The sequence below is a fragment of the Oryctolagus cuniculus genome, chromosome 19, assembly GCF_964237555.1.
Source record: "Oryctolagus cuniculus chromosome 19, mOryCun1.1, whole genome shotgun sequence".
Lineage (NCBI taxonomy): Eukaryota > Metazoa > Chordata > Mammalia > Lagomorpha > Leporidae > Oryctolagus > Oryctolagus cuniculus.
In genome coordinates, this window is record NC_091450.1 from 57,942,261 (window position 1) to 57,967,310 (window position 25,050).

Genomic DNA, 25,050 nt, shown 5'->3' on the forward strand with positions numbered 1-25,050 from the left:
TTTTTAAAGAGGTTAGAAGGTATTTGTATAGTATTGGCAGCAAGTAGTAGAAAATGCTATTATGGCAGCTTGAAATGAGGGACATTTTTCTTTCTGACTTCATAAGGAGTCCACAACTGGGTGGCTGCTGGCTTTGGTTCAGTCTCAGACAATTATTGCCAATTTTTCTATGCTTCTATTAGATTTTTATGACACAATTCTCATGTTAATGTGATATTAATACAAAAATGAAGATGTATTCCATGTAGTTCATAGATACAATTTGGATGTAGCTTTTATTGAAAATACTTCTAATGTGGTTGGCCACAACTGACAAAATAAAGTTATACTTCTATTATTAGCCTTATGTAAGATTTATATATTCTGTGTAGTTTGGAGTTTGGGAGTCACAACTAAAGAAAGACTTTCTACAGTAATATTTTGTGTCTGTTACTCTTTTTCGCCCTCCTATTGATCTTGGAACCATCATGGAAATAGTACAAAGAAGACAAAACTGAAGCTACACCAAAGTCAAATTTAAGGTGGGTTTAAACCTCACTAAAAAGAAGAGAATTGTTGTGTCATAATTTTGCTTAAATAAATGGATAGACATAATGGATTTCTCCTATTATTTTTTCACACTTGATGTTATAGTTAGTTCTAAGTCCATTTCTAAGTAATTTAGCCTTTATTTGTTAAGTATAAATTAACTATTCAGTTGAGATGATAAAGCAGATTTTGTGGAATATAGTATTATATGCCAGAAACTTATATCTAAAATGACTATTATAGGCTATTTCTGAAGGAAAGTCAGATTTACACCTTGTGGTGCAATCCCCCTATAAAAGCAATATACATAGGGGAGCTCATATCAAGCTATTACTTTAGCCCTGACAGTATAAACCCATATTATCACTCATGAAACTTGTGACCATTTGTTTCAATGATAGCAAAATCACACCAAATAAAAAGCATTACTTTTTTGAAATTTTATAGAAGTTACACAAATTTCATGCATTTCTTATGTACAGATTTAGGAACATAGTGATACATCCCATGCAAACCTCCTAATACCCAAGACCAACCCTTCTTCTTCCTCCCTCTTCCATCCCCATTCTTAATTTTTACAAACATCTACTTTCAGTTTACTTAGTTATCATAAGTTGTAGCCTTCATTAAGTAGAAATTAATGATAATCAGTTTAATTTCTAATAAGTTTGTATCTTTTAACTGCACAGTTGAGGTCATTTACATTCAAGGTGAGTGATGATAAATAATGACTTGCCCTTCCATTTTTTGATAAATATTCCTATTGTTAAATTTGGATTTCTTTTGTACTTCTACTAGGGGATTTTCTGCCATCTCATTCTTTCACAATTATGGATATCATTCTGTGTTTCTGTGTGTAGCATTTCCTGAAGCATCTTTTGAAAGGCTAGATGAGTGGCAACAACTTCTTTCAATTTCTGTTTGGTGTAGAGAATCTTTATTTCACCTTCATTCATAAGTGAGAGCTTTGCTTGGGTACAGTATTCAGAATTGAAAGCTTTTTTTTTTCTTTGTAGACTTGCACTATATTTCTCCCTTCCCTCCTAGCCTGTAGGGTTTCTGATGAGAAGTCAGCTGTGAGTCCAGTTGGAGATCCTCTAGAAGTAATCTGGCATTTCTCTCTTGAATATTTGAGAATCTTTCCTTTATGTTTTATTGTGAAAATTTAGACTACAATGTGTCATAGTGACATTTTTTTCTGGTCATGTCTGTTAGGGGCTCAGTGTGCTTCCTGTACTTGGACATCCCACTCTTTCCCCAAATTGGTGAAGTTTTTGTAAACATTTTACTAAATAATCCATCTAGTCCATTCTCTCTTTACACACCTTCAGGAAATCCTAAGACCTGGATGTTGGGTCCTTTGATAATATCCCATAGGTCTCCAAAGCTATTTTTACATTTTCTATTTTTATCTTGTTATGCTTTTATTTTATTTTTTTTGGTCTAACTGTAATATTTCCAAATATTTCTCTTCTAGTCTGGAAATTATTTCTTCTTCCTCACCATGTCTGCTGTTATGGCTGTCCATTACATTTTTATTTGATCTGTTGAATTCTTCATTCCTAATATTTCATTGCAATTTCTCTTCTTCCTCCTCCCTCTCCCATTCCCATTCTTACTTTTACAAAGATCTATTTTCAGTTAATTTTATACTCATGGGTTTAACCCTACACTAAGTAGAGAGTCCACTGACTAGCATGAGAAAAAAAGAACATAAACAAATAAACAAACAAAAATCATTGTTCTTCAACAGTCAAGACAAGGGCTGTTCAAAATCTCGGCATATCAAGAAGTGTTCCACTCCTATAGATTAACTTTTAGATATCCCTTTAGTAACCACAGATCAGAGAGACCATATAGTATTTGTCATTTTGTGACTGGATTATTTCAGTAAGTATAATGGTTTCAAGTTGCATCAATTTTGTTGCAAATGACAGGATATCATTTTATCACTGTGTACTATTCCATAGTGTATATATACCATAGTTTCATATCCAATCTTCTGTTAATGGATGTCTAGGTTGATTAAATATCTTCATTTTTAAAGATTTTTTAAATTTATTTTAGAGGTAGAGTTACAGGCAGAGAGAGACAGAGACAGAGACAAAGGTCTTCCATCCACGGACTCACTCCCCACAATGGCTGGAACAGAGCCAATCTGAAGCCAGGAGCCAGGAGTTTCTTCCAGGTCTCTCACACAGGTGCAGGGGCCCAAATACCTGGGCAATCTTCTGCTTCTTTCCAAGAACATAAGCAGAGAGCTGAATTGGAAGAGGAACAGTTAGGGCATGAACTGGCACCCATACAGAATGTGGGCATCACAGGCAGAGGCTTATCCCACTGTAACACAATGCTGGCACCCCCATATCTTAGCCATTGTAAATTGAGCTGAAATGAACATGGGGGTACATATTACTCTTTCATATACCAATTTCATTTCCTTTGGAAAAATTCCAAAGTGGGATCTCTAGATCATATGGTAGATCTATATTCAGATTTCTGAAGAATCTCCATACTGTCTCCCACAGTTGCTGTATCAGTTAACCTTCTAAGAGTGCAAGAGGATTCACTTTTCCCCACACCCTTACCAGCATTACTTGTTTGTTGATTTCTATGGGAAGACTTTCAAACAGGTGTAAGGTAAAACTTCATTGTGGTTTTGATTTGCACTTCCCTGATGGCTATAGATTCTGAGCATTTTTTCATGTGTCTGTTGGTCATTTGAATTTCTGCTCATCAAAAATATTTGTTCCTTTGCCCAATTTTTAACTGGGTTTTTTGTTTTGTAGTTGTTGAGTTTCTAGAACTCTTTATACATTCTGTAAATTAACCCTTTATCAGTTGTATAGTTTGCAACTACTTGCACCTACTTGTCTGGGTATACAAAGCTAATTGACTTTTTTGTACTAATGTTATATCCTGATGCTTTACAAAACTCTTTTATGAGTTCCAATATTCTCTTTGTGGAGTCTTTTGGGTCCCTTATGTATAGAATCATATCACCTGAAAATAGGAATAATTTGGTTACCTCCTTCTCAGTTTGTATCCCTTTAATTTCTTTTCCTTCCTAATGGCTCTTTCTAAATCTTCCAGGACTATATGAAGCAGCAAGGGTGAGAGTGGGCATCCTTGTTTGGTTCTTCATCTGAATGGGAATACCTCCAATATTTTCCTATTCAGTAGGATGCTGGTTGTGTGTTTGTCATAAATTGCCTTGGTTGTGTTGAGAAATGTTCCTTATATACCCAATTTGCTTAATATTTTCAACATAAACAGGTATTGAATTTAATCAAATGCTTTCTCTGCATCTATTGAGATAATCATATGATTTTGTTCTTCAGTTTGTTAACGTGATTTATCACATTTATTGATTTTGGGGTGTTGAAGCATCATTGCATACAAATAGATTGCACACAAATCCCACCTGGTTCAGGTGAATGATATTTCTGCTGTACTGTTGGATTAGAATGGCTAGTATTTTGTTGATGATTTCTGCATCTATGTTCATCTGGGAAATTTGTCTCCAATTCTCTTTTTCTGCTGTTTCTTTTCTGGTTTAGGAATTAAGGTAATGCTGGTCCCATGGAAGGAGTTTTGGAGGATACTCTACCTTTCAATTGTTTTGAAAAGCTTTATAAGAATTGGAACTATTTCTTCTTTAAGTGTCTGCTAGAATTCAGCAGTGAAACCACCTGGACATGGGATTTTCTTTGTTGGGAGGGTCTTTATTACTGATTCAAATTCCATCTTGGTTATTGGTCTGTTTAGATGTTCAATGTCTTCATGACTCAATTTTGGTAGATTGTCTGAGTCCAGGAATCTATCCATTTCTTCTGGGATTCCCAATTTGTTGGCATACAGCTCTTTGTAGTAATTCCTGATGATTATTTTTATTTCTGTGGTATCTTTTGTTATGTTTCTTTTTTATCTCTGATTTTATTGATTTGGGTCTTCACTCTCTTTTTTGGTTAGTTGGGCAAACGGTGTATCAATTTTGTTTGTTCAAAAAATCAGCTCTTTCATTTCACTGAATATTTTTTATTTTTTCTTGGTTTCTATTTTGTTTATTTCTCTAGTTTTAAGTATTTCCTCTACTAATTTGAGGCTTGGTTTTCTGTAGTTTTTCTAGTTCCTTGAAATGCATTCATATCTAACTTATTTTGGCCTTTCCAATTTCTTGATGCAGGCACCAATTGTCATAAACTCCCCTCTTAATATTGATTTTGCTGTATCCCATTAAACTTATATGTTGTAATTTATTCTTAATTTAATTCTAGAGTTTTTACTTCTCTTTTGAATTCTTCTGAGATCCACTGTTCATTTACAAGCATGTTGTACTATCTCAATGTGTTTGCATATGTTCTAGAGATTCCTTAGCTGTTATTATTTTTTTTTTGACAGGCAGAGTAGACAGTGAGAGAGAGAGACAGAGAGAAAGGTCTTCCTTTGCCGTTGGTTCACCCTCCAATGGCCGCCGCAGCTGGCTGGTGCACTGTGGCTGGTGCACCATGCTGATCCGAAGCCAGGAGCCAGTTGCTTATCCTGGTCTCCCATGGGGTGCAGGGCCCAAGCACTTGGGCCATCCTCCACTGCACTCCCTGGCCATAGCAGAGAGAGCTGGCCTGGAAGAGGGGCAACTGGGACAGAATCTGGCACCCAACTGGGACTAGAACCCAGTGTGCCAGTGCTGCTAGGCGGAGGATTAACCTATTGAGCCATGGCGCCCGGTTTTTTTTTTTTTTTATGTTAAAGTCTATTTTGTCTGATATTAGGATGGTTACACTTACTTTTTTGCCTTCAGTTAGCATGGAATATCTATTTCCATTCTTTCATTTTCAAACTATGTGTATATTCATTGGTGAAGTGTTTCTTGTAGACAGCAATTAGACAGATCTTATTTTTTAATTCCTTCAGCCAGTCTATATCTTTGAATTGGAGATGATTTTAGGCCATTTAAATTTAAGGTTACTATTGATAAGTGACAATGTGGCCCTGCAATTATTTTCATAAATATTCCTATTGTTTACTTTCTATATTTTGACCTTTTACTAGCAGAATTTTTACCTTCACATTGCATCATAATGATGCATATCATGTTGTGTTTCTGTGTGTAGCACATCCTTAATCATGTTTTGTAAGGTTGGATGAGTGTTAACAAATTTCTTCAAGTTCTGTTTGTTATGGAAGGTTGTCATTTCACCTTCAATCATACATGCGAGCTTTGCATTGTACAGTTTTCTGGGTTGACAGTTTCTTTATCTTAAGACTTGTACTATGTCTCTCTAATCTTTTATATCCTAAAGAATCTGATGAGAATTCATCTGTGTGTCTAATTAGAGATCCTCTGAAACTAATCCATTTTTCTCTCATTCACATTTTTTTATATCTCTCCTTATGTTTTACTGTGGAAATTTTGACTACAGTGTGTTGTGGTGAAGATTTTTCCTAGCCATGTGTATAAGAGTTCTATGTTACTTCTGAACTTGGGCATTTATTTCTTTCTCCAAATTATGAAATTTTCTTATTTCAGTAAAAAGGCCTTCTAATCTGTTCTCTCTTTCTATAGACTCAGGAAATACTAAGACCTGTGTATTGGGTCATTTAATAGTAATCCATAAATCTCTAACACTGTTTATAATTTTTCTATTTTCCTCTTCCATTTGTGTGTGTGTGTATGTGACTGAAACATTTCCAAAGTTTTGTCTTTTAGATAATATTTTTTCTACCTCATAAAGTCTGTTCTTAAGGCTTTCCACTGTATTTTTTAATTGACATATTGAATTCTTCATTTGTTGTATTTCATTTTGAATTCTAAATCTTAATTTCATGGGCAAATTTTTCATTCACATCATTTACAGATTTCTTTAATTTGTGAATTTGCTTCTAATTGCTTCTGAGTAATCCTATGATTAATTGCTTGTATTCTGTTTCAGGCATTTCATCAATCTCTTCATCTTCATATTCTAATATTGAAGTTTCATGTTTATTTTAAGGAAGTCATTTCGTGTTCCTTATTTTTTTAAAGATTTTTATTTATTTGAGATATACAGCTACAAATATAGAGGGAAAAGACATATTGAAAGGTTTTTGTCGATTGGTTCACTACCCAAATGGAAATGACGGCCAGTACTGAGCTGATTCAAAGCCAGGAGCCAGGATCTTTGTCCAGGCTTCCCATGCAGGTGCAGGGGTCCAAGCTTTTGGGCCATCTTACATTGGTTTTCCAGGCCACAAACAGAGAGTTGAATCAGAAGAGGAACAACTGGGAAACAAACTGGTGCCCATATGGGATGCCAGGCCACTGGCAGAGCATTAGTCTACTATGCCAAAACACTGCCTCCAATTTCCTTATTCTTGCTTCTTGAATTTCTGTACTTATTTTTATGCATTTGTGGAGATACTTGTTGATTTTTTCCCTCTTACTGTTCTTACCTTTGAACTAGGCCTCTGTGGTTTAATAGGGTGTCTTCTGTTTCAATGAATACCCAGAGGTGTGTGCTGAGTGTTTCCAGGGAGCTCTGATCAGTGCTGAAGGGTAGGCCAAGTATCCAGGTGACTACCAATTTGGGCATGGTAGATCTCTTGTTAACAGAAAGGGAGGTATTGTCATCTCTCTAACCACACCCTCACTTCCTCTCTAAAAATGTGATCAATGCTTAGGTATTAGCCATCAGTGAATGTGATACTCATCTGAGATTCCACGTGAACACAAGGAATCTGTGCAGTTCTGAATGTGAGCATGGTTCCCACTCCAGTGACCCTCCACAGGTAATCAGGGAGCTCTGAGGGTGTGAAGCTGCACACAGTGATTTCCTTGAGATCCAGCTACACTTCACACCCTCTTATGCAGTCACAAAGTTCCTTCTGTCTCAGCACACAAGGCTCCAACATTCATGAGATGTGCACAAAAGAGCTATGACAGCTGCTACCTACTTTTGTCTAAAATGGTGCCCTCCCTTTCTCATCTGGTTTCTGGGCAGCATTGTAGGGGATAGGGAAAAAGAAAAGTGTCCCTTTCTTGATTGAGTGAGCAGGCATCCTGATCCTCTCAGGGCTCTTGGCTAGAATCATCTCCCTCAGGCTAAATCTCCAGTGTCATGGGCAATTACAGTCTGATCTCACCTTCCTCTCCAAGCTGGCACTTTTTTGGCTCTGTGCTGTTGAGGTTTTGTGCTGTGTCTGTGCTCATTGCTGCAAATTTGCACCTTCCACACAGTTCCATGATGTTTCTCCTCCTACTGCAGAATCTCCAATGGAGATTTTCCTCTAACCCTCTCCTGAGAATGCACTTTCTCCACTTTTTTAAAACTATTTTCCCCTAGCCTATATCAGCCCATCCTTTCCCTATTCTACTATCTTGCAACCCGGAATTTCTTGTAAGGCTAATTTGGTAATGGTGAAGTCTTTTTTTTTCTTTTTTGCTTATCTTGGAGATACTTTATTTCACATTTAGTTTTTAAAGGTAGCATCACTGCTTATAATATTATTGGCTGGAAGATGTTTTTTCAGACCATGAATACAACCTCTCACTCTCTTCTGGCCTATAGAGTATCTTTTCTTTTTTTTTAACTTTTATTTAATGAATATAAATTTCCAAAGTACAACTTATGGATTACAATGGCTTCTCCCACATACCGTCCCTCCCACCCGCAACCCTTCCCTTTCCCACTCCCTCTCCCCTTCCATTCACATCAAGATTCATTTTCGATTATCTTAATATACAGAAGATCAGCTTAGTATACATTAAGTAAGGATTTCAACAGTTTGCTCCCACACAGAAACATAAAGTGAAAAATAATAGATGATTTTTTAAATGATGATGAAATCAGATCAGACCTATTGTCATGTTTAATCCCAGTGAGAGTCAAGTTGGGAGTTGATAATTTCTTTTTTTTTTTTTTTACAGAAGATCAGTTTAGTATACATTACATAAAGATTTCAACAGTTTGCATCCCCATATAAACACAAAGTGAAATATACTGTTTGAGTACTCGTTATAGCATTAAATCTCAATGTACAGCACATTAAGGACAGAGATCCTACATGAGGAGTAAGTGCACAGTGACTCCTGTTGTTGACTTTACAGATTGACACTCCTGTCTATGGCATCAGTAATCTCCCTATGCACCAGTCATGAGTTTCCAAGGCTATGGAAGCCCTCTGAGTTCACCGACTCTTATCTTGTTTAGACACGGTCATAGTCAAAGTGGAGGTTCTCTCCTCCCTTCAGAGAAAGGTACCTCCTTCTTTGAAGACCTGTTCTTTCCACTGGGATCTCACTCACAGAGATCTTTTTGCCAGAGTGTCTTGGCTTTCCATGCCTGAAATACTCTCATGGGCTTTTCAGCCAGATCAGAATGCATTTAGGGCTGATTCTGAGGCCAGAGTGCTATTTAGGACATCTGCCATTCTATGAGTCTGCTGAGTATCTCGCCTCCCATGTTGGATCACTCTCCCCTTTATTTATTCTATCGGTTAGTGTTAGCAGGTACTAGACTTGTTTATGTGCTCCCTTTGACTCTTAGTCCTTTCATTATGATCAACTGTGAACTGAAATTGATCACTTGGAATAGTGAGATGGCATTGGTACATGCCACCTTGATGGGATTGAATTGGAATCCCCTGGTATGTTTCCAACTCTACCATTTGGGGCAAGTCAGCTTGAGCATGTCCCAAATTATACATCTCTTCCCTCTCTTATTCCCACTCTTATGTTTAACAGGGATCACATTTCAGTTAATTTTCAACACTTAAAAATAACTGTGTGATAATTACAGAATTAAACCAGTCATATTAAGTAGAACAGACAAAAAAATACTAAGAGGGATAATGTGTTACATTGTTCATTAACAGTCAGGGCTATGCTGATCAAGTCACCATTTCTCATAGTGTCCATTTCACTTCAGGAGGTTTCCTTTTTGGTGTTCAGTCAGTTGTCACCGATCAGGGAGAACATCTGGTATTTGTCCATTTGGGACTGGCTTATTTCACTCAGCATGATGTGTTCCAGATTCCTCCATTTTGTTGCAAATCACTGGATTTCATTGTTTCTTACTGCAGTATAGTATTCTAAAGAATACATATCCCATAATTTCTTTATCCAGTCTACCATTGATGGGCTTTTAGGTTGGTTCCAGGTCTTGGCTATTGTGAATTGTGCTGCGATAAACATTAGGGTGCAGACCGCTTTTTTGTTTGCCAATTTAAATTCCTTTGGATAAATTCCAAGGAGTGGGATGGCTGGGTCGAACGGTAGGGTTATATTCAGGTTTCTGAGGAATCTCCAGACTGACTTCCATAGCGGCTTCACCAGTTTGCATTCCCACCAACAGTGGGTTAGTGTCCCTTTTTCCCCACATCCTCGCCAGCATCTGTTGTTGGTAGATTTCTGTATGTGAGCCATTCTAACCGGGGTGAGGTGAAACCTCATTGTGGTTTTGATTTGCATTTCCCTGATTGCTAGTGATCTTGAACATTTTTTCATGTGCCTGTTGGCCATTTGGATTTCCTCTTTTGAAAAATATCTATAGAGGTCCTTGGCCCATCTCTTAAGTGGGTTGTTGGTTTTGTTTTTTGTGGAGTTTCTTGATCTCTTTGTAGATTCTGGTTATTAACCCTTTATCTGTTGCATAGTTGGCAAATACTTTTTCCGATTCTGTCGGTTGTCTCTTCACTCTCCTGACTGTTTCTTTTGCAGTACAGAAACTTCTCAATTTGATGCAATCCCAATAGTTGATTTTGGCTTTGACTGCCTGTGCCTCCCGGGTCTTTTCCAGAAACTCTTTGCCTGTGCCAATATCTTGAAGGGTTTCTCCAATGTTCTCTAGTAACTTGATGGTGTCAGGTCATAGATTTATGTCTTTAATCCATGTTGAGTGGATTGTTGTGTAAGGTGTAATGTAGGGGTCTTGCTTCATGGTTCTGCACGTGGAAATCCAGTTTTCCCAGTACCATTAATTGAATAGACTGTCCTTGCTCCAGGAATTGGTTTTAGATCCTTGGTCAAATATAAGTTGGCTGTAGATGTTTGGGTTGATTTCTGGTGTTTCAATTCTGTTCCATTGGTCTATCCATCTGTTTCTGTACCAGTACCATGCTGTTTTGATTACAACTGCCCTGTAGTATGTCCTGAAGTCTGGTATTGTGATGCCTCCAGTTTTGTTTTTGTTGTACAAGATTGCTTTAGCTATTCGAGGTCTCTTTTGCCTCCATATGAATTTCAGCATCATTTTTTCTAGATCTGAGAAGAATGTCTTTGGTATCCTGATTGGAATTGCATTGAATCTATAAATTGCTTTTGGGAGAATGGACATTTTGATGATGTTGATTCTTCCAATCCATGAGCATGGAAGATTTTTCCATTTTTTGGTATCCTCTTCTATTTCTATCTTTTTTTAAGATTTTGTAATTCTCATGGTAGAGATCTTTAACGTCCTTGGTTAAGTTTATTCCAAGGTATTTGATTGTTTTTGTAGCTATTGTGAATGGGATTGATCTTAGCAGTTCTTTCTCAGCCATGGCATTGCTTGTGTATACAAAGGCTGTTGATTTTTGTGCATTGATTTTATAACCTGCCACTTTGCCAAACTCCTCTATGAGTTCCAATAGTCTCTTAGTAGAGTTCTTTGGATCCTCTAAGTACAGAATCATATCGTCTGCAAAGAGGGATAGTTTGACTTTTTCCTTTTCAATTTGTATTCCTTTGATTTCTTTTTCTTGTCTGATGGCTCTGGCTAAAACTTCCAGAACTATGTTAAATAGCAGTCTTGAGAGTGGGCATCCCTGCCTGGTGCCAGATCTCAGTGGAAATGCTTCCAACTTTTCCTCATTCAATAGGATGCTGGCCGTGGGTTTTTTTATAAATTGCTTTGATTATATTGAGGAATGTTCCTTCCAAACCCAGTTTGCTTAGAGTTTTCATCATGAAAGGGTGTTGAATCTTATCAAATGCTTTCTCTGCATCAATTGAGATAATCATATGGTTTTTCTTTTGCAGTCTGTTAATGTGGTGAATCACATTGATTGATTTGCGAATGTTGAACCATCCCTGCATACCAGGGATGAATCCCACTTGGTCTGGGTGGATGATTTTCCTGATGTGTTGTTGTATTCTATTGGCCAGAATTTTATTGAGGATTTTTGCGTCTATGTTCATCAGGGATATTGGTCTGTAATTTTCTTTCAGTGCTGCATCTTTCTCTGGCTTAGGGATTAAGGTGATGCTGGCTTCATAGAAAGAATTTGGGAGGATTCCCTCTTTTTTGATTGTTCTGAATAGTTTGAGAAGAAATGGGATTAGTTCTTCTTTAAATGTCTGGTAGAATTCAGCAGTGAATCCATCTGGTCCTGGGCTTTTCTTTGTTGGGAGGGCCTTTATTACTGTTTCAATTTCTGTCTCAGTTATGGGTCTATTTAGGTTTTCTATGTCTTCATGGTTCAATTTTGGTAGATTGCATGTGTCCAGGAATCTATCCATTTCTGATAGATTTTCCTGTTTGCTGGCATACAGGTCCTTGTAGTAATTTCTGATGATTCTTTTTATTTCTGTGGTGTCTGTTGTTACGTTTCCTTTTTCTTCTCTGATTTTATTGATTTGGGTCTTTTCTCTTCTTTTTTTAGTTAGTTGGGCCAATGGGGTGTCAATTTTGTTTATTTTTTTCCAAAAACAGCTTCTTGCTTGGCTGATTTTTTGTAGTGTTTTTTTTTATTCAATCCTGTTAATTTCTTCTCTGGTTTTAATTATTTCTCTTCTCCTACTAGATTTGGGTTTGGTTTGCTGCAGTTTTTCTAGGTCCTTGAGATGCGCTGAAAGCTCATTTATTTGGTACCTTTCCAATTTCTTGATATAGGCACCTATTGCTATAAATTTGCCTCTCAATACTGCTTTTGCTGTATCCCATAAGTTTTGATATGTTGTGTTGTTGTCTTCATTTACTTCCAGAAATTTTTTGATTTCTTGAATGACCCAGTGTTCATTCAGGAGCATGTTGTTCAGTCTCCATGTGTTTGCATACTTTCTGGGGTTTCCTGAGTTGCTAATTTCCAGCTTCATTCCGCTGTGGTCTGAGAAGCTGCATGGTATGATTCTAATTCTTTTAAATTTTCTGAGACTTGCTTTATGGCTTAGTATGTGTTCAATCCTAGAGAAGGTTCCATGCACTGCTAAGAAGAATGTGAAGTCTTTAGATGTAGGATTGAAAGTTCTGTAGATATCTGTTAGATCCATTTGGGCAATAGTGTCAATTAAATCTGCTGTTTCCTTGTTGATCTTCTGTCTGGATGATCTGTCTATTCCTGAGAGTGGAGTATTGAAGTCCCCCAGTACTATTGTATTGGAATCTAAATCTCCCTTTAAGTCCCTTAACATCTCTTTTAAATAGACCGGTGCCCTGTAATTAGGTGCATATACATTTATAATAGTTACATCTTCCTGTGGAATTGAACCCTTAATCATTATATAGTGTCCCTCTTTGTCTCTCTTAACAGTTTTTGTATTAAAGTTTATTTTGTCTGATATTAATATGGCTACACCTGCTTTTTTTTTTTGGTTTCTGTTGGCATGGAATATCTTTTTCCAACCTTTCACTTTCAGTCTGCATGCCTCTTTGTTAGAGATATGTGTTTCTTGTAAGCAACAAATAGTTGGGTTGTGTTCTTTGAGCCAATCAGCCAAACGGTGTCTTTTAACTGAAGAATTCAGACCATTAATGTTCAATGTGACTATTGATACGTAGTGACTTTGCCTTGCCATTTTCCCGGAGATATTTTCTAGTATATGCTTTGAGCTTCCCATGCTCTTTTACTGGTAGGTGTTCTTCCTTTACCTTCTTTCATATTGATGGCCATTTTTCTGTGTTTCTGAGTGTAGTACATCTTTAAGTATCTTTTGCAGGGCCGGACAAGTGTCCACAAAGTCTTTCAATTTCTGTTTGCTATGAAAGGTCTTTATTTCACCTTCATTCACAAATGAGAGCTTGGCAGGATATAATATTCTGGGCTGGCAATTTTTCTCTCTTAGCACCTGTGCTATGTCTCCCCATTCCCTCCTAGCCTGTAGTGTTTCTGATGAGAAGTCAGCTGTGAGTCTGATTGGAGATCCTCTGAGAGTAATCTGACGTTTCTCTCTTGCACATTTTAGGATCTTTTCTTTATGTTTCACTGTGTAAGTTTAATTACCACGTGTCGTGGTGGCCTATAGAGTTTCTAATAAAAAGTTTTCTGTTAAGCTGGTTTTTTCTTTTTATATTATTTGACACTTTTATTATCTTTAACATTCTCTACTTGTCTTTATTTTTTTTGACAACTTCTACAATATACCTTGGAGAAGATTTTTTTGGTTGAGTCTTATTGGGGTATTTTGTGTTCCTTGTATCCTGATGTCCCTGTCTTTTTCAAGACCAGGGAAATTTATGACTACTATTTCATTTAATAGTTTTTCAATATATTTTATTCGTCTTCTTATTCAGAAATCAATATCATATGAATATTTTTCCATTTAAATCATTAAACCCATATTTCACATAAACTTTGTTCATTCTTTTAAATAACTTTCTATTTGTTTTTTTCTACTTATTTATTTTTCTTTTTTAAAGATTTATTTATTTATTTGAAAGTCAGAGTTACAGAGAGGCAAAGGCAGAAACAAAGAGAGAGAGGTCTTCCAACTACTGTTTCACTCCCCAGATGGCCACATCAGCTAGAGCTGCACTGATTCAAAGCCAGGAGCCAGGAGCCAGGGTCTTCTTCCAGGTCTTCCATATGGGTGTGGGGGTCCAAGGTCTTGGGCCACCTTCCACTGATTTTCCCAGACCAGAACAGGAGAGGTGCTGCGATCAGAAGTGGAGCAGCAAGGACTCAAACCATTGCCCATATGGGATGCTGGCACTGCACGCAATGGCTCTAACCACTACATCACAGCACTGGGTGGTTGGGCTATTTCAAAAGTTCTGTCCAGTGCTGACATCATAAATAAGAGTGCCAATTGTTAAATCAACAACGGGAGTCACTGGGTACATGCTCCCCACGTAGGATCTCTGTCCTTAATGTGTTCTACTATGAAACTTAAAAACAACACTACTAGTCAAAAAAATACCCTATACCTTGTGCAGTTGTGTGAGTGCAGCCTGTTGAAAACCTTGCTTAGTATATACTAAGTTGATCTTCAGTATATGAAGGTAATTGAAAATGAAACTCAATGAAGGGTGGGATGGGAGAGGGAGTGGGAGAGGGGAGGGCCATGGGAGGGAGGGAGGTTGGGGAGGGAAGCCACAACAATACAAAAGCTGCACTTTGTAAATTCACATTTATTAAATAAAAAAAAACTATATAACAAACAAACAAAAATCAGAAAAAAAGAACTTAATACTTTACCCTTTTAGTATTTTTTATGTTCTGCTTAAAATATTGGTTAAACTCTGTAATTAATACACAATTACTCTTAGGTGTTTAATTAATGCTATAACTAGTACTCAAATAGTATTTTACACTTTGTGTTTCTGTGTGGGTGCCAACTGTTGAAATCTTTACTTAACATATGCTAAATTGATCTTCTGTATATAAAGATAATTGAAAATTAATCTTGATGTGAATGGAAGGGGAGAGAGAGTGGGAGAGGGGAGTGTTGTGGGTGGGAGGGAAGTTATGGGGGGGAAGCTATTGTAATCCACAAGCTGTACTTTGGAAATTTATGTTCATTAAATAAAATAAAATATAAAAATGTTTTGTCCAGATAATAATCCTTTCTTCCACTTGATGTATTCTGCTTTTGAAACTGCTAATTATATTTTTACTTCACCAACCGAAGTTTTCACTTCCAGTATTTCTACTTTGTTATTCTTAATGATTTGTATCTCTCTAGTGATATTTTCATTCATTTCAACATTGCTCTCTCCATTTCTCTTGTATCTCATTAAGTTTCCTCACAATCATTATTTTGAATTCTAGTTCTGCAATTTCATTGATTTTGTTTAGATGACGATCTAATTATGGAGAAATCCTGTGTGCTTTTGGTGGTGTCTTGCTACATTGCTTCAGTTTTACTTGGTCCCCATGTTGATGTCTTTGCATCTGATGTACTAATCCCTTCTTTATGGAGAAAATTTTATTAGAAAAGATTTTATGGTTTAGATGGAATGTAGAGTATCATTTGACTTGTTGCTTTGTCTTTGATTCTAGGTGAGCCCACAAGGGTAGCCTTTGAGTGATTTCTTTTTATTCAGTGTCAGATGTGTCTATAAGTGACACAGTGGTCTATTCTGATGTAGTTCATAGGATAGAAGTGTGACTTGGAAGTGAATGTGGACTTTCAAGTTGTGTATATTCAGTCCCCAGAGAGTTTGGTGCATTACACTAGGGATTGTGACTGCCAGGGTCTAATTTTTGTTCATAGTGACAAAAAGCTGACTGTCCCAGTCCCATTGTCTCACCAGAGAGCTTGGGAGATTTGGGGGGGCATTTGGCACCAATATCTGGGGATCTATCACTGTATGGTGTGACTGGTTCCTTCTTCAGGTCTTGCTGAGAAAGTGGCAATGGTGCTCAGGCTGGTAACACCAACATTCCTAGTCCCTGGACTGAGAGATGTGAACTGAACCATGTCCAATCCTACAGAATGAGTATAAGGTATACAGAATATTTTGCAATGGCAGATATGGGTTCAGAATAGAATGCAGACAGATCTTCCTTGGGGTCCACAGGGCCAATTCTAGTTGAGTAGAGCAAATTAGTACTGATTTTTACAGTGCTAGAGTAGCCAGGAACCATGGAATCATTAATTAGATCTTTCAGAGTATGAGTCAGGTGTGGGGGATAGTGATAACCACCTATCTGAAGCAAAGTGATGTAGATAGAGCACTCCAGATATCACATGTGCAAATCACTCCAAAGTTTATAACATAAATGTCAACAGTCCCAGTTCTGCAAGTCAAAGAAACTGACCCCAGTTCTCACAAGACATACATGGATTTTTTTTTTTTTTGCTTTGTGCCCGTGGCTCCTAGCACTATGGTCTAGGAAGTAATGCAGGAACTTCCTCATGTCAGATCCAGATATTTTGGGGGCTACTGTTCTTGCTATTCCCAAGTAGTAGAAGAGAACTTCCCTGAATCATATAGAGTCGATGGATACAGCTTTTGGGATTATGCCCCAAAATCCTACTGTTGCAGGGGGAAGACATCTGTTCTATATGGTGTGAGTTGCTCTGACTCTGTTCTTGTCACTTCTAATAGCAGCAGAACAGATATTAGCTGCATGACCCTGGAAAGTTGAGTCTGGTGTTCTGCAGATGTAGGGGAGGGGAGGGAAGCTAGGTGGCTTCATTTTTCAGAGCCAAATTGTTGCTCAGACATGGTTGGCTCCCAGTTAGCATGAGTTAGGGACTGTAAGATTCCTCAGGCTGGTGCCATGGCTCACTTGGCTAATCCTCTGCCTGTGGCAACAGCACCCCAGGTTCTAGTCCTGGTTGGGGTACAAGATTCTGTCCCAGTTGCTCCTTTTCCAGTCTAGCTCGCTGCTGTGGCCCGGGAGGGCAGTGGAGGATGGCCCAAGTGCTTGGGCCCTGCACCTGCATGGAGATGAGGAGGAAGCACTTGGCTCCTGGCTTCAGGTCGGAACAGTGCGCTGGCCACAACAGCCATTTAGGTGGTGAACCAATGGAAAAAGGAAGACCTTTCTCTCTTGTCTCTCTCTCACTATCTAACTCTGCCTATCCAAAAAAAAAAAAAATCTCCCTCAAGTGAAACTGCCACCAATGGGGCACAAAAAACCAACTTTTTACAGTGGGAAGATGCTAATTCCCAGCTGGCAGCTGGCTGTGCCACACAGCTGGCTGCAGACATCTCTCTGTCCTCAATCCTTATGATGTTCGACGAAATCTCTTTTATGTTTTATAATTTCTTCACTGGTGACATATGTCACAGATGTGCTACTCTACACAGCTTCATGAGGAGCTATACTAGTGGAACTTACTTATAGTGACTATGGTGCTGGGATGGGCACCCTGATTAAACCATCCTTTGAAATCTAGGTGGAAGTCTCTGTCTTCATGGATTTGTTGGTCTTCACTAAATAGGTATACTCTGAGGCTGCATGCTGATATTGTTGTCCAGACTACAGTGACACACTTGTTGTAGATTTCCTCAGCATATGTTTCACCTTGCTGGCACCTATGCTCTTTTGTAAATTCTTCTGGAATTCAATTCTTACACTTTCACTTTATATTTCTCCATAGAGGTCTTCCTGCCATTAAGTACAACTCAAACCTGGCCTTGCATGCTCCTGTTTGATTCACAGAGACATCAAAGACTGTAAGATTATCTTATCTCTTCAGTGCAATATGCCTCCAAAACCAGTGCTACATGGAAAATGTTAAGCTCTGACATCAACAGATGACACACCTGCAATTTCTTTAAAAAATTACTGTTTCTTGGAAGATTTTTGTAACATTTCTTCACTTCTGTGAATTTGATGTGGCAGTGATTGAAAGAGGCAACTTCAAATACCTCTATGATGCCTTCTGGATCTTTCTCCATTGTCTTGCTTATTAACACATGATTGTCTTTTGTCTGAATTGACATTTTTAGCAAGACTTTTGTCATTGACATCTGCCTGTCCCAAACATAAGAGTGCTTCTTCTTTCATTCTCTGGCCAACCTAGGAATCTTCCAGGTATTTTTGCCCTGTTCCCTTTGGCTACTGATTATCACTATAAAATATATGATTAACACCCATGCCACTTTTTGAATATATTATGGCTTTGAAGTCCCCTCTGCCAAAATAAAATCAATACACAGTCTTTAAACTCAGCATCACACACTCTCAAGACAAGGATGAAAAACAGTGAAGTTATTTGCCACCATGTAACATACATAGTTTTCAGTTCAGTTCCCCATAGGAATCTCATTTCCATCTGAAATCTCATCAGTATGGCCTTTACTGTCCACATTTCTACCAGCATTCTAGTCTTCTGAGCCCTTATCATAAATTTATGATTTCTCTAGCCTTCTCCAATTTGTTACAACCTTTCACATCAAAGCAATTTCAAAGGTTCCTCCACAACCTCATGTACAATTAATTGCATAACTCAACTTCTTGGCACCAATTTTCTGAATTACCCCACTATTTGTTATTTTACTAAACTACCTGAGAGAAATTTCTTTAAAAAAAAGTTTATTTCATCAAGATGCAGTGGCTTCCATAGTTATATGAGATTAGGTATCATAATTGCTAACCAGGTTCTTGGAGGCCCACAGATATAATTCTAAACAGAAGCATAATATGGTGGACAATGAAAACAGGATTTACATAATAAATCAACCATTGTTTTGACTTACTCAATTGTGATGTCATAAGCCACCACTGTGATGTGCTAAAAATTGTGATGTCATAATAAATCATGATATCTTAAAAACCATTGTGATTTCTTAATCAATTGAGAGGTCATAAAACCACTGTGATGCCAGAAATAATTGGGAGGTCATAAACAAACAATTATAATGTCTTAAATCAATCATTTTTGTCATAATCTACTGTAATGTCATAAACCTCCATTGTGATATCTTAAATAATCGTGATGTCCTAAAAGCTATTGTAATGTCATAATGAAATGTATTTTCAAAAACTATTGTGATACCATAAAAACACTGTGATGTTATAAGCTAAGATTGTGATGATGATTTTGTCATCATCAATTGAGATGTAATAAACCATGATGATATCATAAAAATACAATATGTTGTCATAATCAATTGTGAAATAAAAATAATTGTTATGGGGCCAGTGCTGTGGTGTAGTGAGCTAAGCCTCCACCTGTAGTGCTTGCATCCTATATGGGTGATTGTTTGTTTCTCAGCTGCTCACCTTACAAATCCAACTCTCTACCTACGGCCTGGGAAAACAGTGGAAGATGGCCCAAGTGCTTGGACCTCTGCACTTGTATGGAAGACCCAGAAAAAAGCTCCTGGTCCCTGGCTTCATATATGTTCAGCTCCACCCATTGTGGCAATTTGGGCACTGAACCAATGGCTAGAAGACCTCTCTGTCTCTGTCTCTGTCTCTGTGTCTCTCTCTGTAACTCTACCTCTCAAATTAATAAACAAAATCTTTTTAAAAATAAAAGAATCATTGTTATCACAAATTTACCATTGCGATGTCATAATAGATCGTGAGATTATGAAAATAATTTTATCATAAAAATAATTTTGTTCAAAATTAATTCTGATGTTCTAAACTGCAATTTTAATGTCATAAATATTCAATTCAGATGTAATAAACCTATATTGTGATGTCATAGAAAACCTAATGTCATATCATAATGAATTGGGATTGATAATTCTAAGAGTATAACATCATAATCAGTGATGTCATAAATCGATGTTTTGGTATCATAATCTGTTGTGATATCACTAACCATTGTGATGCTATTAACCAATAGTGTGATACCATAAATTTACCATTGTGATATCTTTTTTTTAAAGATTTTTTTGGAAAGTCAGTTACCCAGAGCAGGGAGAGGCAGAGAGAGAGAGAGAGAGAGAGAGAGAGAGAGAGGTCTTCCATCTGATGGTTTACTCCCAAATTCACTGCAATGACTGGAGCTGTGCTGATCTGAAGCCAGGAGCGAGGAGCTTCTTCCAGGTCTCCAATGTGGGTTCAGGTACCCAAGGACTTGGGTCATCTTCTAATGCTTTCCAAGGCAATAGAAGAGAGCTGTATCAGAAGTTGAGGAGCCAGGACTCGAAGTCATGCCCATATGGGATGCTGGCACTTCAGGCCAGGGCGTTAACCTGCTGTGCTATAGTGCCAGCCACCCATTGTGATATCTTCAGGCAACCATTCTGCTATCATAATTAAGCATGACTTCATAAAAACCAGTGAAACATCACAAATCAGTTCATCATAATTAATTGTGGTGTCATAAACCACCACCATTTTGATTCCATAAATCAAGTGTGATGTCATAAATCATCATTATGATATTGAGATTGATTGTGATATCATTAAAACCATTTAATGTCATACACCAATAATGGTATGTCATAATTCAAACATTGCAATATAATAAACCATGGAATTGCCATAATCAATGAGAAGATATAAAATGTGACATCATAAGCCTACCATTGCAACATCAAAATTAATTGTGCTGTCATAAAACATTAATCATTTAAAACATTTATCATAAAACATGTATCATTTAATTTTGGTGTCACAAATATAGCTATGCCATAAAACATTTATGTGGTGTCATAAATAGACCATTGCTTTGTTAAAACGATTTGTGATGTCAAAAAACCATTGTTGTTAGTCCAGTATGGTGCCACAGTAGATTAATCCACTTCCTGTGTCACCAACATCCAATGTGGATGCCAATCCAAGTATTAGCTGCTTCTCTTCTTTTCTAGCTAACTGCTCATGAAGCTGGGAAAGCAGCAAAGATGGCCCAAATAATTGAGACCCTGTGCTCATGTGAGAGATCCAGTTGAATATCTTGGTTCCTGTCTTTGGACTGGTATAAACCTACAACTGTGAAGATATAATCCATTCTGTCATAAAATGGTCATTGTTTCAAAATGAACAATTGTGACATCAACTGAGATGCCATAATCAATTCTCATGTCATAAATCATGATTGTTGGGGCTGGCACCATGGCTCACTTGGTTAATCCTCTGCCTGTGGAGCTGGCATCCCCTATGGGCACCAGGTTCTAGTCCCAGTTTCTCCTCTTCCAGTCCAGCTCTCCACTGTGGTGCAAGAGGGCAGTGGAGAATGGCCCAAGTTCTTAGGCAACCAAGTGCACTGCAACAGCATGGGAGACCAGAAAGAAGCACCTGGCTCCTGGCTTCAAATCAGTGCAGCACCAGCCGTAGTGGCCATTTGGGGAGTGAACCAGCAGAAGGAAGACCTTTCTCTCTGTCTCTCTCTCTCACTGTCTATAACTCTACCTGTCAAATAAATTTTAAAAAATCACCACGGTTATGCTACAAACCTACCATTATGATGTTATGAATCAATTATTGCTTAGTCATAAATCATGACTGTGATATAAGCCAAAATTATGCCTTAATAAGTTGTGATGTCCTAAAAACCATTGTTATGTCATAATTTGACATAAAACAAACATGATATAATAAACAATTGTTATGCCATAAATATAGTGTTGTGATGTCATTAAGACATTGTGATGTCAACATCAATTGTAATGTCCTTAAAGCCATTTTGATATAATAAATATGTATTGTGACATCATAATTAATTGTGATGTCATAAACCCACTGTGATATCTTTAATCTACTATTATGACTTCATAATCAATTGTGATAACATAAACCAACATTAAATCATAATCAATTGGGGCCAGCACTGTGGTGCAGTGGATTAAAGCCCTGGTCTGAAGCACCGGCATCCCATATGGGCACCAGGTCTAGTTCTGGCTGCTCCTCTATCAATCCAGCTCTCTGCTATGGCCTGGGAAAGTAGTAGAAGATGGCCCATGTCCTTGGGCCCCTGCACCCACGAGGGAGACCTGGAAGATGCTCCTGGCTTTGGATCGGTGCAGCTCTGGCTGTTGTGGCCATCTGGGGAGTGAACCAGTGGATGGAAGACCTCTCTCTCTGTCCCTACCTCTCTCTGTAACTCTGTCTTTCAAATAAATAATGTAAATCTTTAAAAAAATCATAATCAATTGTGCTGTCATGAAAACCATTGATATCAAAAGCAATATTATCATGCCATAAAACAACTCTTGTGATGTTTTAAAACACTGTATTGTCTTAATCAATTATTGTGTCATAAAACATCACTGTGATATTGTAAATGTATTATTGTGCACTATATTTTAATGTCATAAAAACATTGTAAGTCATCCAGAGTCATGCTGTGCATTCATATTTAGAAGCATTGCTGTGCTACTATTGTCCTGAACTTAGAGTTTGGAACATATTCCTGTTTTCACTTTGTGAGGATACCTTTTGGCACACCTACAGCAAGGAAAATCCAGCAAGGAAGTACCTGATGACACATGTTTTATGTGCATCTAGAAAAGCATGATTTCTTTATAAATTCACCACATAATAGGGACAATAAAGAAGAAAGACATCTTAGGAATATTTCAAAATGGCAAAATATGGAATGAATAGAATTGTACTAGGCTAGGGAAAAATAGTCAAAAAAAAAAAAAAAAAGGAAGTACACTCTCAGGAAAAAATTGGAGAGAAAACCACACTAGAAATTCTACAAAGAAAGGGTAATATTGTATACATATGTAGAAAGTGCAAATTCTGGCCGGCGCCACGGCTTACTAGGCTAATCCTCTGCCTTGCGGTTCCAGCACACCAGGCTCTAGTCCTGGTTGGGGTGCAAGATTCTGTCCCGTTTTCCCCTCTTCCAGGCCAGCTCTCTGCTGTGGCCAGGGAGTGCAGTGGAGGATGGCCCAAGTGCTTGGGCCCTGTACCCACATGGGAGACCAGGAGAAGCACATGGCTCCTGGCTTCAGATCAGCACGGTGCGCTGGCCATGGCAGCCATTGGAGGGTGAACCAATGGCAAAGGAAGATCTTTCTCTCTGTCTCTCTCTCTCACTGTCCACTCTGCCTGTCAAAAAATAAAATAAAATAAATAAATAAATAAAAAATAAAAAAAGAAAGTGCAAATTCACAGCACAAACACAGACACAACACATGACTGCAGCAGCTGATAGAAGCAAGCAGAGGCTTGGAGACAGAGGTGAGACCAGATTGCAGTATTTTGTGGTGATATAGCCAGAGGGAGAGCATTGCATGAGTTAGCCTGGAGCCTAGAAGCAAGAGATTATCAGTGGCAGACCCAGTGGGAGTAAAAGAGCCACATTTATCTCACCTTATTCTGCCCACAATAGCACCTGCTTCCTGCTGAGAAAGTGAGAACACCACTTTGGGCTTCAGTGGTAGCTGCACAGCCTTTTTATATGCAGAGCAACTGGCTGAGATAAGATGTCATCTTCTCAGCAGTACTGGTGGCAGTGGCAGGGAGAGGGCAACATTTGGCGAGTGGCTCTTGTATATGAGTGTGATCCAGAGATTCTAGCAGAGGGAAAAATCCACAGTCTCCATAGACTTTGAGCCTGGCTGGGAGGATTGACAGGTGGAGGTGAACCCACTCTGTGCTCCCAGCCCTCCAACATACCATAGGCTCCAGGGCTCAAGCCACCTAGACAGAGGTGGCTCAGGAAACATCTGCCTCTCTTTTGACTTAGAGAGGCTGGCAGAGAAGAGCCAAACCTCTGCACCCAATGACTGAGGGAGCCTTGTGAGCTGAGACTGTGGGGACTTGGTGTCTACATGAGAGGGTACAGGGTATAGCTGTGTCTCTGGGCATCACTGGGAGTGGCCCCAAATGATCAGTGCTCCACATGATCAGTGGTTGCCTGGAGTGGGTCATGGCTGTGGGAACCATACTCAGGGTGAGGACTGTGCAGATAATTTCTGTGGTTCATACAGCAGTGCAGATAAGTGTTGAACACACTGGTAACTAACAAGTGGGCATCACTCAGCTTGGAGGAGAAGAGGTGAAGGGGTGATCGCATCAACAGAGGTGAAAAATTCCCTCTTCTTTTAAAAAGAATGGATCTTCTAAGCCCAACTTGGGTCTTACCCTACATAATTTCCCCAGCCTATAGTACTGACCAGAACTCCTGGGCCACACCCAGCACACACTTCTTGGTATTCCCTGAAAGTGCAGACATTCTACTAAGCCGTAGATGAATAGGTCAGAGATAAAAGACATCAAAGGAAAAAAACCAAGACCCCACAAATGCCTAAAAATAAATATAGCAATTCAAGAAACAAGAGAAAGGAAGACACCTTGATCCCCACAAAGGAACACAACAATATATCAACATTAGAATGTGAAGATGAAGAGATTAATGAAATACAGGAAATGAATTCCAAAGATTAAACCTAGGATTAATCAAAAGCAATCTGAAACAAATCCACGAACAAAAGAAAAATGGACATGAAATGAATCAATTTTTCCCATGAAATTGAGATTTCAAATATAAATCAAAATGAAATATTAAATGAACTCAATAGATCAAATATAAAATGATCAAATATAAATATATAAATGAATATAAATATAAAATAGATCAACTATAAAGTGGAAAAGCAGTGGAAAGCCTTAACAAAAATTCGGTGAGCCATTAGTATTGTCTGAACTAGAAGACAAGTCTTTTGAAATCTTTCAGTCAGATAAAAGAAAACACAAAGAAGAAAATAGAAAACTTAAGAACAGTGTTGGAGATTTATAAGATACTATCAAGCAATCAACATACAGTTCTTAGGAGTTCCAAAAGCCCTGGATATAGAGAATGGACTAGAAGGCCTATTTAGTGAAATAACTACAGAAAACAACCCCAATTTAGAGAACCAAAGGAACATCTAATAACAGGAAACACAGACAACTCCTAATAGACATGACCAGACATGACTTCACCATGACACACTGTAGTCAAACTTTCAAGAGAAAAACAAAGAAAAGGGTTTAAAATGT

General features: G+C 38.0%; 1 long non-coding RNA gene across 2 annotated transcripts in view; it reads left to right on the forward strand.

Annotated features, from left to right (window-relative positions):
• LOC103346538 (uncharacterized) overlaps positions 1 to 19,752 on the forward strand; it is a 42,448-nt gene extending 22,696 nt beyond the window's left edge. Inside the window, exons 4-5 of one of the 2 annotated variants that reach the window (XR_011384617.1) lie at positions 478 to 521; positions 17,756 to 19,752. This is a non-coding gene — a long non-coding RNA (uncharacterized lncRNA). Of the gene's footprint in view, positions 1 to 477; positions 6,351 to 17,755 lie in introns of those variants that run through there. The other variant, XR_011384616.1, reaches the window with a different exon arrangement.
• The last annotated feature ends 5,298 nt before the right edge of the window (positions 19,753 to 25,050 follow it).